The sequence below is a fragment of the Pithys albifrons genome, chromosome 5 (genome assembly GCF_047495875.1).
Source record: "Pithys albifrons albifrons isolate INPA30051 chromosome 5, PitAlb_v1, whole genome shotgun sequence".
Classification (NCBI taxonomy): domain Eukaryota; kingdom Metazoa; phylum Chordata; class Aves; order Passeriformes; family Thamnophilidae; genus Pithys; species Pithys albifrons.
Window position 1 is genome coordinate 39,747,354 of NC_092462.1, and position 13,972 is coordinate 39,761,325.

Consider the following 13,972-nt stretch of genomic DNA (forward strand, 5'->3'; position numbering starts at 1 on the left):
AATGGCGTTTGAGTAGGAACTCCAAGAGGATTTGATCTATGGAAAACTCTCTCTATTCTGTCTAATCAGAATAGGAAGCTATTGGTCAGTTTTGAATGTTCTAGGAGACATACAGTATTGGGCAATGATAAAAGAGCCTTCAAGCTCATGAAATCACAGAAATTTTCCATCATATGGTTATATAGTTATTATCCCATCATACAGTCACCTGAATTTTCCATTAGCAAGTGCCTTTTATCCCACAGCAGAATTTAAAATGGTAAATGAAGTATGGTAAACCTGAAACTTTATAATCCATCTGTGGACTGATGCTGGGAATGTTTTTCCCTGATCTTGCCTTTGTGTGTCTTTCCAGAACCATCTGGGTAATCCAATCTTTATGTAGGTGTACTGGGTTTGTACAGCTGGGTTTTGGTAGTGGGTGGGGCTACAGGGGCGGCTTCTGTGAGAAGCTGCCAAAAGCTTCCCCCATATCTGGTAGAGCCAAGGCCAGCTCGCTCCAGGACCCACTGCTGGCCAAGGCTGAGCCAGTCAGGAATTACAGTAATACCTCTGTGATAACATATTTATGAAGAAAAAAAAATTTGGGGGCAGATGAAATTGCAGCCAAAGAGTGGAGTGAGAACATATGAACAATTACACAGGCACCAAGGTCAGTGGGGAAGGACACACTCCAGGTACCAGATCGGAGGTTTCTGTATGGGCAGTCCACAGTGCAGACCATGAGTCAGATACCAGATCAGTCATTATTGGGTCAGAACCACCTCGTCTGTGAGTGACAAGCCCTGCCCAGAGCACACAGGCTGGAGTCACGTGGCCATGGGAGCTGTGGGGCTGGGCTGGCAGTCAAGGGAAGCCTCCCTGGTAACTCACCCACACCACAGCCCCTGGAGCCCCTGACTCAGGCTCAGACTGGCAGGGAGAGTGAGAACGCTGCCCCTCACCCTAGCCTAGAACCCCACAGTGGCCAATGGGTCAGAGGCCTCACCTAGGTGTTTGGCCATAGAGACCAGAGCAAATAAAGGAGTACACACAAAGTCTCCACTGTGGGTCTTGGCCTATTCTCCTTGAAGCCATCAACATGGGACCTTCTAAGTGATAACTATTTTTGTTTCCCTCTTTTTCTCTTTACTCTTTTTTTTTCTCTAAATCTCTCTTCCTTTATTCTTTTCTTCCTCTTGTGGGTAACTTAAACACTTATTTTCTGTAAGTTATAGGTACCTAATTTAACTGTCATGGAGTTTGTGTTTGCTAGGTGTAACAAAGGTTCCTTACTATTGCAATGTTTATTAGTCCTGGCAATCTGTTGTAATGTTTTTGTGAATTTGCATGTTTATTTCCATAAAACCCTTTCTGCCAAAATGCCTATTTTCTCACCAAATTAAAAGAAATCTCTTAGAGAAAATTGAATAGTTATTCTCTGAATGTTAACTCAGGGTACCAAAGCACCAATGGTTTTACAAAGGTTTGTGTGAGCGAAATCTCTTGAAGGCAGAATTTAAAGTGTGACACCTGGTAAAGTTAGGCCTTTGGGACTGGGCTGTAACACCGTGGTGAGGCAGCTGTGCTCCTGTAGCCCATGTAGGTCTGCAGAGGTGAAGAGATCCACCTACAAACCCTAGAGGGGACCACACTGGAGCAGGTGGATTCTCAAAGGAGGCTGTGACCCTGTGGGAGGCTGAAGCAAGGTCCTGGCAGGGACCTGCTAACCCATGGAAAGACAAGCCCATGTTGGAGAAGGTTTCCTGGTAGGACTTATGGCCCTGTGGGGGACCCATACTGAAGTCAGCTGTTCCTGAAGGATTGCAACCCATGAAAAAGTGACCCATGTGGTAGCAGTTTGTGAAGATCTGTTGCCTGTGGAATGGACTCACACTGGAGAAGTTCATGAAGGACTGTTTCCTGTGAGAGGGATCCCACAGGAAGCAGGAGAAGGACTTCTCTTCCTAGCAGCAGCAGAAACAACTGACTCCAACTCCCACTCCCTATCTCCCTGCACCACTGGCTGGGAGGAAGTAGAACTTGGAAGGAGAGAGGCATGGGGAGAAGGTATTTTTAAGATTTATTTTACTTCTCATTCTACTGCTCTGATTGTTTTAGTAATAAATGTAATTAATATTCCCTACTTTGTTTTGCCCATGACGGTGATCGGTAAGTGATCTCTCCTGGTCCTTAGCTCATGAATCCTTCATTATATTTTTTCTCCTCTGTCCAGTTGCAGAGGGCAGGGAGAAAAAGGCTTTAGTAGGTATCTGTCATCCAGCCAGGGTCAACCCACTACAGTAGGGAAGTATGGAATTCACTAAAATGACTAAGACAAATAGACATTATCACTTCTCCAGATAGATACATGTTTCTAAGGCAACTTCAGACTAGAACAGTCTATTGAATTTTGTTACATAAAACATAAATAAAACAGTTGATTGCAATACTGCTAGCAAAATTCTGATAAAAATGCACATATATAAGAATTATGTTAAAATAACACTTTTCTTCTATGTTCTTGCAGGATATCTTAATTATTCTAGCTAAATGAAACTGGCAGCAATCAAGATATTCCCTGTATACCTAAGCAGATTGTAAGCATTTGCAAGGTGTTGCTTTTCAATACATCCTAGGAACATAGTTAATGTTCTCATGGAATTTTGATGAAGGTTACGTTATTCTTCCTCCAAATTCTTCACATATCTATTTTGTGGAGATGCTAAGAGACTCGAGCTTAGCATCTTACCTTTTCTGCTTTGATTGAAATTTCCTACTGAATTTGATCTTTTACATAGAATCATGATGATCATTAATAACTTCACATTTTTTCAAAATTGTCACCACACAGAGAGGTTAATTGCCCTTGGCAAAAATGAAAAGGTACAAAAAGAACAGGGTTGCCAGCAAATGTACAAAGAACTACCAGCTGCCAATGAATCTACAAAGGACTGACAAACTTGCTCTGTTAAAACTTCACAACTCAACAATATATGCTCTATAAAATTTTAATGTTAATACATCTACTATAGATAGTGACTTAAATGTAATCCAGTGAAGAATCTTTTGTACATGCATGTCAGATCCTCAGCAGATTACAGAAGGCTAAAAATTAATGGCACTAACTGGATTGAAAGGCAGGCAAGAAGGACAGGTGAAAGTAAGTTTTATTTTCGTCTCACCTCACTTTGAACAGTATTGGGTGAGGTTAAATGTCAATTGAAAAACATTCTGGGCAGATCTTTCTCAATGATTCATACACTTTTTACGCTTCAGAATTGAAATAAAATCATGTAGACCACAGTATCATTTGTTCCTATTAAAAACATCTGAAATTTTGTGGGGGTTTTGTTGGTGGTGGTGACAGTTTGGTTTGCTGTTGTTTTTTTTAATTAGAAAATGGTTTATAAATTGAGTTTAGGAAAATGGTGTTCACTTATGAAGGCTGAAAATTTTGAAGCTGTGTGGTCCTTATTTTACTGATTACAGCTCTACCATGCCAGGTGCTCCTCTTGTCCTTCCTATTCAAAATATGTGTGTCTTTTCCTCATACATTGGCATAATGCTAATAGCACAGGAAGACAGAACTGGAAGGTACCACTTTCATCAATGAATTTAGTTGTCATCACCAACAGAAACTGTATCTTCAATTCATGTTAATAGCTAAGAAAGATCCATCAGTAGGGCTTTTTAACCAACTTACCCAGTGTGTTTGCTGCTTCAGAATTTACCTGCCGTGATGTTTAGCAAATTCTCCTTAATACACTGTGGAAATTGATTCGGAATCCATCATTCATAGTCACTTGCTGACATACCACTACATTTAAATAATTGTGTTTCTTTTCTCTGTTTTGTTTCTAGTCTTTTCCCCTTCCTCCCTTTCCTTCTAGCTTCATCTCAACTTCTCTGTAATAGGCTTAAGAGTTACTTTTCTTTTTTACTCATATAATATTTGTTCACCTCTTTTTTTTTTTTGTGCTGCTAGCTCAACCCCCTATTCTTGCCAGTTTCAGCAATAATCTATAGGTCTTTTTTCTCTTTTTTTTTAAATATTGTTAATTATCCTGTTCTTCATTCTCCATCCCTGTGCATCATCCATTTCTTCTACCCTCTTTCTGTATTTACAGATCTCTTAACTTGGTCATCAGTGTTCCTCTTATTTCCTGTGTCAGCATCTTCAGTAGGAATAACAAATAAGATCATGCCAGACCATCCTTCAAAAAATCTGCTATTAATCTTTCACCAGCTCTACACTTTTCCTAACATGATTACCGTTACTAGTTTCTCCTTACTGGATGCTGTGGTTAGGAAAGGCACTCCCTAATTTAGTGCCCCCTACCCCAGCTCGCTGCCCTTTCATCTCCAGGGGAAAATAAAAAACCCCAAAGATTACAGGTTGAGATAAAAACAGTTTACTACAAACAGCAATGAGATAAAAAAAATAGTAACAGCAACAATGTTAATTACAAAAGTGTACAAAACAGGGTGATTTACATGCAAGACACTCACCAAGTCTGAACCATTTGTATACAACTGCAGTCAGCACCACCTTACCACTCCCTCTACCACAACTTTTTCCAGATAGGAAAGGGATGCCCATCTCCTCTGGAAAGAGACATTAAGAGTGTCCCTTCACCCATCCTCCCAGACCCACCCCATCCTCCTCCCCACCCCTGGCAGTGAGGTAAGATTGTGTTGAATAACCTCTTAGGTGCCAAAATTAACTCTGTCTTGGGCAAAACCAGGACACTGGAGTCATTACACAACTTGTTGAATTCCTTTGTTAATTATTACTTTCTTGAATTGCAGCTATAACAATCATATTATACATACCTATGTAAAGTCTAGGCAGCCAAAGGCTTTCAGTCAGTCTTTTTAACTTTAAAAATTTATTACCCCCCCCCCCGCATTTAAAAATATAATTCATTTTTTTTAATGCATCTGTTTTTGCATATTGCTTTCAAAGAGCACATGACAAATTCCTTCCCTGACACTAGAACTTTAGGGTTTATATTATTTTCAAAGTTGGGAGCTAGAGATTTGGGCTGAAGTTTTGACTTGATGGTAATTAATATCAGCATTTCCAGTAATGTCAGTAGGAACAGACTTTTACCCTTATTCTTACCTATTTAAGAAGGATACTGCATTTTTCATATTTTATTAAGAAGAAGGAATTGTTATTTTAAATACTATATCCTTGGAAGATCATGAGGGAGAAATAGGATTTAGCATTAGCATCATCATGGATCTGCATTTTTGGCAGTTTTAAGTTTATTGATTTGAAGTACATAAGGACAGAAGACATCAGCTACTGTATTGTATTGTATACCACAGGCCATTACATTTCAGATAACCTTCACTAAACTTCATAATCTGCATTTGAATATGGATCATTGGCTAATACTTGTCTTTCAGAAAATATAATCTTCACTATAAGATACCAGAAGACATCACTTTCTTTTTTGCTTGTTACCAAGGTTAATAAACTTACTATTAAAATATATTGTGCTTTACTTTAAATTTTAACTTTTTTTTATTTCAGCATTGATTCTTCTTATACTTTTCTGCTCTAGATAAAGGAACCCTATAATAGCTGTATTTTTCCTCAGGAAAACTGGGAACTCACTCCTTTTCTTTAGGTATTCTGTGTCTTCATGCTGCAGTCATGCTGAATGCATGTCTGCCAAAATCAGATCAAAAACTGTTGCCGTTATTTTATTCCAACAGATGTTTGATTCACAGTGAATTTCTGAAAGGACTGTAATTATTTTTTGTGATTTTTAAGTTGTATGTTAACTTGTAATAGGACCATGATGAGAAAGCCATACTCCAGTCTTGTCCCTTCTTCCCCCAACTATTTGACACATTAATTCCTCATTCTGCCATCCCAATGAGATGCTTTAGCTGTTCTTACAGAATTCTAAATATTCCCTTACAAAACAAGAAGAACGATTTTGTGGTAAAAATATAACTTGATTTTGAAAGTGAATATGGTATATTATTAAAGTCTCTTGAGCCAGTAATGTTAGTGCCTTGAAATAACCTATATAAATAATGAATCAAAGAAGGGATGTACAAGCTCTTCCAGCAGGTACTTACATAGGAATAAACTGCTGATGAATTTTAACTGAATGTCTGATTTTACCAGTTTTAGAGGCAGTAAACTAAGCTCTCCAGCAAAACATCTTGAGCACTTTACTGTGGAGGACAGACACACCAGTCTGGAGCAAAATTGTATCTATACTTATTAACCACTATTCAGGCATAACATTTGGTACAATTTTCCTCATTATGTTCCATTTTACATTATTTTTACGCTTTTTGTCTCTGCAAAGATCAGAAGTTGAAAAGTCAAAATAAACAAGTAAAACTTATAAGCAACTTGTAAGACTTTTCTTCCATGGTAAGAAGAAAAAAGAAGAGATTTTGCAGTAACAGTTTCTACTTGCTAGATATTTTTCCATTCAGTTATAACTTTTTCCTGCATCTATATTGCCATAGTAGTTATTTTTCTGCTCAGTTACAAGTTTATTTGCATCTGTATTGCCATATTAGTTCAGGCACATGTTGGGACCTCAGGCTTCTCTAAGGTGTCAGACCTGAGGTCCACACCCCATGCATATTTTCCTCTAGTCTGGCTTCTCAGACAGGGCACACTCTGTGCTGGACAGAAAAAGCTAGTAGCGTTCACAGAGAAATTCATGTTCACACTGAACAGCTACAGGTAGTTTGGCTAAGCTAAGCTGCCTAGCTCTCAGGACCGAGTTGGGGACATACTCCCGAGATAACTCACACACACAGAGTTCTGGAGAACATATTGAAAGCGACTGATTTCCAGCTGGGGTCTGCTTTATAAAGGGTCCCGATAGGAGCGGGGTTTGGAGGGGATTGAATAGCACATCTGAGGGCAGGATGAGGCTTAGGAACTGGGAGGAGACAAACCATGGGGCTGCAAGCAGGAGGCAGGTGGGATTCAGGGAAAAAACACACAGAGAGGGCGAAGGAACATGGAGGATGTGCCGAGTCCGACACCTAGCTATGAGAAATTGCAGTTGAATGCAAGAATCTGTGTTCATAAGGGCAGTAAAGATGTAATTAAGTGACAAACCGAGCAACATAACTGCTGAACTTCTGGGACTCATAGATGCTATCACATTTATTGCAACTCTTTTGATCTAGGCCTATTGAAAGTATATTTAATTGGGAAGCATTTTTACTTATTGAGAGTTTATCTTAAATAGAGAACCAATTAATTCTGAAAGTGAATTTCTTACTGAAACCTTTGCACACCAGAGCCTTGGATATTATGGGTGCTTCAGGCATTGCAACTCTGGAAACACTGGTAGAAATAATTATTAGTTATTAATTATTCTTTTATAACAACTTCACTTGAAAATTGAATTTATTTAGTCACTATTGATCCAATGAAAGTATCTTGGAGGAAGAAGAAATTATAAAGGCAGAGGTAAATTCTCTTTTTGATAGCTGCTATATAATTACATTGATTCAAAATAAGTAAAACAGGGTTATCAATGCATTGTGGAACTGTTTAACAATTATTGTTCTATATAGTCAATTTTTAAGAGTCAAAATTTGACATTGTGCCACCCTGCTGACAAGGATGTACACAGTTTTTCCTCTATCTATCAATGTGTTTTCCAGTCAGTTTACCCACACTCAATTCAAGTATCATTACTTCCATTCCAAGCACTGTGGAAATAATTTTTAAATTACAGGGTATGAAGACAGACACTTCTCGTATGTGTTAACTTCCTGAAGATGTATTCTGACATGTTGTCACCCACTGCAGCATAAAACTTGTTTCATTGAAAATTCCCAATATTTTTCAGGCTACAGCATATGAGATAATTTTCTTTTTTAATTTTTCATTTTATTCTCTCCTCTTGATTTCATTATGTGAGTGCAGTAACTGATTCAATTGCTCACATTAAGAATTCTTGCTGAAAAAAATGTTTACTGCCTTAAGTGCTAGTACAGCAGTTACACAGAGAGTCAGCTTGATGTGACAGTCCAGGTTTGCAGTAGCCTTAAACAAACATTCTTTGGATTCCATGAGGAAAACGGTGCCACAAAGTAATTGGGAAGAGACCTACTTACAAATCCAGCACCACATTCTAAAGTTTAGAGGTACTGTAGTAGCCCCTTTGCTCTTGCTGGTATTTCTGGTACTGGAGCAACAGTACTCCTGATTTTAGAACTCTTTTCAATTCCTCTCATTGTACTGCTTTCTGTCACTGTCACTGCTCTGTCTGCCGCCCTACTAACTGCACAGCTGGAGCTCTGATTGAAATGGAGATTTTTATTTGAATTCTTTGCATGAGATCACTTTCATGTCTTTAGTTTTAACACCTAAAATAAAAACAAACATTACAGTTTAATTTGCTGGTAAAATATATGCTGCAGGAGAGATGAAGAAATTAAAATATTCAGAACTACTATTTCCCATTGTGATATAAAACGACAGAAATGCTTAATATACCCATCATGAACACAGAATCTGGCTCATTGACCTCAAAATAATTTTCAAAACTAAGAACACTTGGCAGTAGGATACACCATATCTGAAAACTGGTGAATGAACATGTACTGCCCAGAAAAAGTAAACTGAGAATGATTGTGGAAGCTGTTTTGACCAGGGCTAAATTAAGACACATTCAAATTTGACAAAATGAATGGACAGTACAGAGATACAGAAGAACTTCATAATTTCCATTCACTACTTATTTGTTACTAACAGAATACTTTCCAACAAGCCTCATTAATCCTAATTTAGGATCCCACAAAAAGAACAATGGTCGATATGTTTGAAGCTGCAATGCAGCTACCTTTGCACATTCTAAACCTATGCATTTCTCTTTTCATCCCATAGTCAGACAAAGTCAGGCACTGGATGTGCTCAGAACATTTTATTTTGATATTGGACTTCAGCGTGCACACTGCTCTCCACAGATCTCTTTATTCAAAAATGTTTGTCGTTCAGAGTTGTTTGCTCTTCTAATACTGCCTCTCCCCTTTAGACTTCTTTATTACTTTAAACTATTTTTTTTCCAGTTTTCATTTCCTGAGAGATATTTCAGCTTTTCCATCAATCATTTTCACTGGTAAATTCTAACTATTAATAGCAACATAAGTTTATATCTTAAAAAAATGTTAAAAAAGCTAGGATTATATCTCAGTAATCACTGACTACAGGATGATAAAATAAATTTTAAAGAACAGTGAATACTATTCCTCATTACAGAGTATAGAATCATGAATAGTGGTCACACTGCAATGATACTGGTGATGTCACAAATTTTATGTGTTTTTTCCCAGATCAGTTGAAAGTGCATCAGCCTTATAAGCCTAACAAATATGTTCAAAATCATATAATTCAGTTAAACTTCTTTATATTTTTAAATTAGAAATAAAATGCTATTTAAAATAGCTATATTATTTTCTTACCATCTGGAATTTTAGAAAGCTTGTGCTAAACCTGTGCTATGAGAGTTGCCTATAGCAAATACAATTCATATCTGTGTGATCACACCTAGACTGTAAAGAATGCTCCAAATACTGAGTTTTGTGACTAGATGCTTTCAAGGAACTTGCAGATCAAAAGAAGTCAGAGTAGGGATTTATATATCTCTGCTTTTAGTCCATCATACTAAATTTACTTGTCCAGAAATCACAGCTATCTTTCTATTATGAGTTTGTTTCACTTTAAACCAGTTCCTTTAAAACTGGGGGTTTTTTGATAGATATGCCACATGATTTATGTCTTCATTTGGAAATTCTTTATGAATTAGAAGAATGTAAAACCAAATATGCTGCTTTTTTATTTCTTGTCACACAATATGACTTTTTCTGTGAGATTTCTATAAAATAGCTCTTATACAGTGCATGATACAGTTAGGATAATCCAGGGTTTAAAATTTTTCTTAATTTTTAACTCTCTGATAATTTTATAAGATATTTTAAATGCATTTTTCTCTTCTAAGATGCAGCAATAAAACAATAAAATATGACCCTACTACACTTCTCCTGTGTGCAACTCAGTGAAAAATGTGACTATCAGGAGAGAACATAGGGCAATATTCTTCTTCAGAATTTTGTTCTCTCTTACTTATTTTCCATTGAAAGCTTTCTAAAAGAAAACTTATACCTGAACAGCTAGGATTTTCTAGGGTCTGTACATCTGTAAAGGAGGACAAGTTGAATTTTTGTGTGCTTTTGCCACAACTTTAAACTTTTTATGTTTGACCAAATTCTTAATGTAGGCTCAGCAAAGCCCTGACAAACATAGAATAATTTCCAAAATCTTGAAAAATATTCTGGACTAATATATAAGCTGCTTGAAACAGCCATGCCTCCAGTCAGGACCTGGAGATCTTATCTTATTTTCTAGAGCAGAAATCTTGTTTGTGCTCTAATGAAGTGATCTGACATTCCGTGAACAGAAGATATCTTAATCTAGACACAGATATTTCAATTAAGGTAGCACTGAAGAAATAAAAGATAACATAAAAGCCAGTAACACATTTTAACTATTTATTGTGACATTTAGAAGTAGTACTAAATACTGTATATTACTGTTACTAAACTCATAAAATGTAGAACTAATAAAATAAAGATACTGAAGAACGAAAAAATATGAAAAAGAATTACAAAATAAACCATCATATGGAATAAATAACTACTTTCATTGATTTTTATGAGAAATTTGATTTAGAAAATACTAACAACATAAATTTCATCTCAAATGGCATAATCTCACTAACTGTATGATTCAAACAACAGTTTCTAATGAAAATTATTCTTACAAATAGTTTTCAGCAACTCTAATCATTTTTCATCACCACTTTTCTCCTACAATCTGTTATATTCACTTATAGTTTTGTTATTGAAATTGGAATGCAAACTTTTCATTGAAGAGGCTGTGCCTACCAGTCTGTACAAAGAAATTCTGGGCTTCCCTCCTAATTGGAATCCCTGGCAAGGCTGTGTCATACTGATATTGATAATATTCACTTTACACAACTCACATGGCTTTTTATAACTGGAGTCTATAAAATTGTGATTGAAAATATTTTAACAAAGGCTGAAATCAAAAATGTTATTCACTGGAAAAATAACACTTTTTCCAAGTGCCAAAGTCTCTCATTCACTCTGCAATTTTCCATCTCTCTGAGAATTAGCATGATAAAAGCAAATGATGAATGGACATGGGACTGAAATGTTTGGGAGAGAAGCCTCTGACAGTTCCTTTGAAGCTTTAAGAGTTTATAATGTAAATAAGTGTTTAGGGGATTATTAACATTCACATATTTTACCCCAAAGACTTTCTGTAAGGTCAACTTTAAAGCAGTTGAAGTATGCAGAAAGAATTGGAAAATGTATGTGTGAACATGTTCAAAGAATTTAGACAGTCTGTGCTGCAGAATGTTTTTGTTTGACTTTTAATATGATATATATGTCAAAATAATGTATATCATTATTTGCCATCAGATATATATAACATAGGGTTTGGGAATTCTGGAATTTAAGGAATTCTGACATTTTTTTAATATGAAGTCATTTTTGTTCCACAGTAGCACAAAAAGAACAAACAAGACTAAGAAAAAGAACTTTCAAATGAGCTTTAACAGAAAGCAGAGCACTATTTTGTCATGGCCACCAAGAAAGAAAACTTATTTCTCAGAAGTACAGCTTCATACAGCAGTTATCTAAAGCATGTTTTTAAACCAGTCTAATTATTTATATGTCCAAATGCATTTTAGGTGTCTTGAAGTGCATATTTTTAAAGACAGAAGCTGAGGCAAATGACCAGTGCAACTCTAATTTCCACCTAAATTATTAATACTATGATATAATGTCTTCATGATGTATAATAGCTCTGTGAGACTTAGACTTTTCTATTTGTTGTGCATAATATTAAAACATAGAAAAAAGGTCTCTTGTTTTTTCTCATTCAAATAAGTTATGTGAAAATCTCAGCATGAAATCAATGATACTGACCTTTTATATTGCATACACCCATGTTGACCTGAATTTTCATTTCACAGCAAATAAGTCAATCTATTAAAAATATTTGTGCATGTGTACTGGATTCCAGCTTTTTCTGTGACACTGTCACTGAATTTTCATGGATGATGGTGTAGCATTGCTTATATGAACTACTATACTTTCAATCTGAATTTTGACTAGACAAGCATGGATGTCAACCTTAACTAATGAATTCAGTAATATTATGTCCATTCATATATTACTGAATTACTCATACAGCATGCTGAAGCTACAAAAAGCTGTCAAAAGGTGCTTGTCATCTGTAATCAACATTTTCTATTTCCCCTAGAAACCTAATTCAATTACACCTGTCAAGAGTAAATCAAGAATAACTTCTGCAAAATGAATATTCTTTTGTTTCATTCACTGTGCCTTGAGGAACTTTTATCTCCCTTTTGTCTATATTTCAACAATTTATTTCATAAGGGGTAATCAACAAAGGGCATAGCAGGAAAGGGAAAGAAAAATATTGGATAAAACTCCTTCTTGAGATAAGTTAGTTGAAAAAGCTGAATTATTCATACACCAATAAAGTCACACTTAGGAAAGTGCAAAGTTGCTTATCACAAGGAGAAAGAGGGAAATAATCCAGTCTGTTTACTAACATGTATAATGCAGCCATTCACTTAATTCTGCAAACATTTTCTTATCAAATGGCTTTTTAGAAAATGAGAAATAAATTGCTTGACTGTATTTATACATTGCTTATATAGCAATTTTCCTTTGGTATTTGTCAAACACTCCAAATAGCTATAAATGCACTCCATCTGTCTTGGTTATGTAGTGAAACAGCAGCATCACAGTAATGCCACATTCATATGGTTCCTCATAGTTTTTAAATAATAAGGTTAAAAGTACAAGTTAGCATTTTTGTTCTAATCTGCTGGATAGTGTCATCCAAATAAAATGTAAACAGGGGATAGGAAGAAATTCTGAATTTGAAAGGCCAAAATTATAATATGAAAAAAATTCTATTGACATGTAATAAGACAGTTTTCATTATCTAAAAGAAGTAACCTATCCAGGATACTGAAATTAGAAATTAATCTTGAACTACTACTTCTGAGACTCTGCTATGTTACTCATGAGCTTTTATTTGAAAATCCAAGAATATAAATAACTTCTGCAAGTATTCATCAATAAAGCAAAAAGGCCACAGTCAAAGATGCCCAATTTTCTAACATTAAAAGCTTTTTTTTTCTGGAACTGGGAAAATGTGTATTCAAAGGAGAGGATATCAGTCATGTATATTACTAGAACCATTCATGTAACGAGTTGATAATTGCATAGAAATTTTTGATATTGCTCCATAGAAATAACACAAATTTAAACTAAAAATAATGAGTGTTCTTTTTGTTTCAAAAGTGATTGAAATTCTTTCAAATGAAGGAAAAATACAGCAGGAAAGGGGAACTTCTTTCCAGAAAAGACAAACCTGCATGATTAGAAGCTTAATTCTAGTTTTCATTGCTCTACATGTTAAAACACAGATTTCCAAAATCTGAGGAAGAGGTAGTTTAGAGCATCTCAGATCCCTGTCTGCAGGGAATTGAAACAAGCCTCCATTGCTCATGGTAGCTGAAATCTCAGTACACTGTGTACTGAGGACAACCTGACTGTGTTTCCTAGGATCTTGGCAGTCATTTAAGAAATATTGAGAGATTATGAGTTTCTTCCGAATACCATGCCAGACCTGTTTGGATGACTTGGATGATTTGAAGACTCTTAGAGAGCACTGACATCAGCCTCTTGGGCCATTTTGGGTAGTACGTGACTATATTTAGCACGGAGGTAGAAAACTACATATATGGACCTGAATATACTATCTTAATCAGGAATTGAATCTATCCCAATATAAGTTTTATTTAAATATATATTATATATAGTCTATATATAATATTCCATATATGAATATGTTATGGGT